Source organism: Pseudophryne corroboree, chromosome 4 (assembly GCF_028390025.1).
Source record: "Pseudophryne corroboree isolate aPseCor3 chromosome 4, aPseCor3.hap2, whole genome shotgun sequence".
Lineage (NCBI taxonomy): Eukaryota > Metazoa > Chordata > Amphibia > Anura > Myobatrachidae > Pseudophryne > Pseudophryne corroboree.
Genome location: NC_086447.1, coordinates 662046780 through 662051307, shown reverse-complemented (window position 1 = coordinate 662051307; position 4528 = coordinate 662046780). Strand labels below are relative to the sequence as shown.

The 4528-nt window shown below is 44.6% G+C and overlaps 1 protein-coding gene across 2 annotated transcripts in view; it reads left to right on the top strand.

Annotated features, from left to right (window-relative positions):
• Positions 1-4528, top strand: part of KIF26B (kinesin family member 26B) — a 707075-nt gene that overhangs the window by 500286 nt on the left and 202261 nt on the right. The window lies entirely within an intron of this gene.

Sequence of the window (4528 nt, the reverse complement as noted above, 5' to 3'; positions counted from 1 at the left end):
AGAGCTGCATATTGTTCAGCCTCAGCTGACAGCTATTTAAGGGTCAGCCACAGGAGGTGCCAATTAGGGAAATTAACAATGACTAAAGCACACTGCAGAAAAACTGCTGCTCAAAAATCACAACCAGACCCGCTGGACAAATGCTATAAAGCCTAAGAGTCAGGCTATTAATGTATCGCTACGATAGGCCACTTAAATATATAAAAAGTTTATAGTTTACTGTGGCATACGCCGGAGATGCATCTTTTGCGTTCCACCGGCAGGAAGTCCCTGCGTTCCACTCGGCGGAAGTGCCGCTACTCTGCGTTCCACCGGCAGGAAGTCCCTGCGTTCCACTCAGTGAAGAAGCCGTTGCTCGGCTCACCAACGGACCGAATTATCATTATGTAAATATATGTAACTAGGTGAGGGGTGCTCACAAATAGCGAACATCCACCCGGATCAAAAATTCAGCTATATGGTCCACACGTAACTTTTAAAGGACGTGGGGATCAAAGCAAATATCCACTTAGCCGGAAGTGACATCATAACCTATGCTAGGCTTGCCAATGTGGAGGCTGTCAATCACCAAAAACGTCATGTATATAACAATTAGATAATAAGATAATAAGAGGGCCCCAGAGCCAATGATCACACTCACCTGGTACATCAAAACCAACATACATCTAGTCAATAGAACATATTGGATACTACATTAATGTAATAATATGACAAAGATGGTTTTAGTAATAATAGGTGGACAAAAGCACAGGGGGTGGTGCGATCATTAGACTCAATGAGCCCTCGTGACATGTCAAGGACCTGGGATGGCTCCGGGAAACATAAAAAACATATAAAACATAAGCAAAAACACATACATAGATGCCCTTACTTTCTTGATCACTATACATAGAAAAAACATACTAAAAAAACACAAAAAAATAAAATAAAATAAAATTCAAGCATGATTATTCTGTTTGGTGACAGTCTTTAGGGCCTGGGAGGCACTGGTGGTGCTGGTGTTGAATAATCTGGTTTCTTATACATATTGATTTTAATTGTTTCTGATTGTATAGGTGTTTTAAGTGCCAATCTTGATAAAGGTCCTCATATGGACCGAAACGTCGATGAAAAACGGCATCAACAGTGAACCTGAATAAAATAAAATTGAATCTACAAGTGATTTCAGAGACTGATTTCTGGGCGTGAGTGCACCTTCCACCTAGGTGGTAGTTGCGGTATATATATATATATATATATATATATATCTCAGATTGAATCTGTTCTCACCCTTACTGCAGGTATATCTGTTTCAGTGCCATCAGGTGGAATTTGTAGTCAAAACATCAAACAAGCAGCGGCACATGGAAAGGGTGGTCTTCAGTATGCCGAATCTCGGGATCCCGGCGCACAGTATACCGGCGCCGGGATCCCGACACCCGGCATACCGACAGCTATTCTTCCTCGTGGGGGTCCACGATCCCCCTGGAGGGAGATGAAATAGCACGGCGAGCCCACAAGGTGCTCCTTTGCGCTCGCCACACTGTCGGTATGCCGGCGGTTCGGCTCCCGGCGCCGGTATGCTGGTCGCCGGGAGCCCGGCCGCCGGCATACCATACTACACCCCTTGGAAATGTAGTCAAAAAATCAACAGTGTGTTTAATACATCACCTTGGCAAAGGGTCCGCTGGGTCCCGAAACGTTGTATTGATTGAAGTGATGTATTAAACACACTGTTGATTTTTTTACTACGTTTCCGAGTGCCGCTATTAAATACATCGTCGTCAGGCACATGTGCCTGACGACATCGAAACGTTGCAGTATTCTGCAGTTTGTGGATTTTTTACCAAGTGCCGCCGTCCATGGGTGTAGTAATATGGGCTCATCCTCCAGAGGGCACCGGGACTTTACTTCTAGTTAACGGATGTGCTGCCCGCATCCAGTATATATATATATAGAGACAACGGAGGGGGTCCGGCACAGCCACTTGTTAGAGTATTACACTGGGTGCCCTCACAATAAAGCAGATAGTGAACTCGAGGTGGTGCGGCACTCCAATCATTTGTAACGCCAGAAGGCATTGAAACGTTGTATTTAAACTTCTGGCGTTACAAATCATTGGAGTGCCGCACCACCTCGAGTTCACTATATATATATATATATATCTATCTATCTATCTTATACACAAACATACACATGCATAATCATATACAGTATATGTTTACATCTACACACACACACACACACACACACACACACATATATGTACATACTGTGTGTGTACATATAAACATGCACACAAACACACATTACACATACACACCAAGCCATCACAAAACAAAACCATACATTCCAATTTAACAAAACAAAAAAATGGAAAAAACCCCCAATACAGCCAGCTTACTGTTTTCTCTGCTGCTTGCAGGCTGAAAGTGACAGGAGAGTGAGAGCTCCTTCTTTCACTCACGCACCCTCCGCTTGCAGCTCCACACAGTCCACACTTGCACTGCAGCCTGCGCGCCCAGCCAATGACTGAGCCGCAGACTGCACCTTTAGTTTACACTCCATTGGACAGCTGAGCCGTCGCTCAGCTGTCCTGCACTTCTATGCGGCGCCGGCGCCGCGCAACCTATGGAGAGCCATCGGAAGTGCGGCGCCGCAGATCGGACACTGTGTGCGGGCGCAGGGGGGCCCTTTTGGAAAGGGGGACCTGGGGTACTTACCCCCAGGGTCCCCCCCTTAATCCGGCTCTGATAGGGGGTAATTCTGGGTTGATCGCAGCAGGAACTTTGTTAGCAGTTGGGCAAAACCATGGGGGTAATTCTGAGTTGATCGCAGCTTCAAGTTTGTTAGCAATTGGGAAAAACCATGTGCACTGCAGGGGAGGCAGATATAACATGTGCAGAGAGAGTTAGATTTGGGTGTGGTGTGTTCAATCTGCAATCTAAATTGCAGTGTAAAAATAAAGCAGCCATTATTTACCCTGCATAGAAACAAAATAACCCACCCAAATCTAACTCTCTCTGCACATGTTATATCTGCCTCCCCTGCAGATTGAACACACCACACCCAAATCTAACTCTCTCTGCACATGTTATATCTGCCTCCCCTGCAGTGCACATGGTTTTGCCCAACTGCTAACAAAGTTCCTGCTGCGATCATCTCAGAATTACCCCCATAAACATGTTCAGAAGCACCCTACATAAATCTCTAGGTGTGTCAATTGCTGAGTAATATAAGCAAAAGCTGTCATGTTTGAATGTACCATAACCTGGAATTACATCCAGTTGCTGGTAAGCTACTTCTTGTAGTATCTTGGTACCTCACAGACATTAAAAATAAAAATCATTTAGGTGGTCCCAGGACATTACAACTATACACACATATGGTTCAATTACTGATATTAGTATAATTAAGGGATGTCAATACATAACATTGAACTAATATTGTGTGATGATAGAAGATGGAGAAGTTTGTTATTATATCTATCAGGCTGTTACACTGGCTTGAATAGCCTGTAGTGACATGAGGATTGTGATTTGCTATTTGGATTCAGTTTGGGGAAGCGGTTAAAATACCAGTAGTCGGGATCTCTGCGGTCACAATGCTGACGCCGGAATCCTGACTAGCGGTGAAATGCAGATGCCGGAATACCGGCGACACAGGCTATTTTCCCTGTGGGTATCCACTACACCAATGGAGGGAGAATAGAACCTTTGGTGAGCACAGCAAGCCACTGTGCCTGCAACGTGGCGAGCGTAGTGAGCCCGCAAGGGGCTTTCTAACGCTCGCCCCGCTGCCGGCATCCAGGCGGACGGTATCCCGTCCGCCGGCATTTCATACTGAACTCTCAGTTTGCTTTAGAAAAATCATATTTGTAAGCTTGTTTTTTTAATAATTTGTTCCATGTTTCAGATTCACTTACCTTATATCAGTAAATGTTTTACCTTTAAATAATTACTCAACCTCCAATCACCTGTACTGGTCTGAGGCCAGTGATTTGCTGTTTGGAGAATTTGAGTCGGTAATGTATTTTCTTCTAGGCTATCAGTTCTTAAATAATGAAAACATTTGATAGGATTGTTCAGTTTATTAATGTGCTATATTCTTTTAAACTGCCATGTGTTTGTGCTGCTGCTCTGTCACTTATATCTCTTTTCCGCTACTGCAGTAACCCGAGTCGCAGCTCAGTGGAAATGGATCCTTAAAACTACGGGAGTCCGACCAGGGTAGCTACCAGGGTCGGAACTGGGAAGGACCCAGTTCATGGTGCAGTGAAAATGGATGTCCTGTGTCGGGTATGGGTCGTTGGGTCGACATGGGCATTAGGTCGACATTGCCATTAGGTCGACATTCATTAGGTCGACATGGGCATTAGGTCGTCCTGTACTAGGTCGACAGGTCAAAAGGTTGACATGAGTTTTTTGACTGTTTTTGGTGTCATTTTCTCCGTAAAGCAGGGGTGGGGAACCTTTTTTCTACCAAGGGCCATTTGGATATTTATAAAATCCTTCGGGGGCCATACAAAAATTATCAACTTAAAAATGAG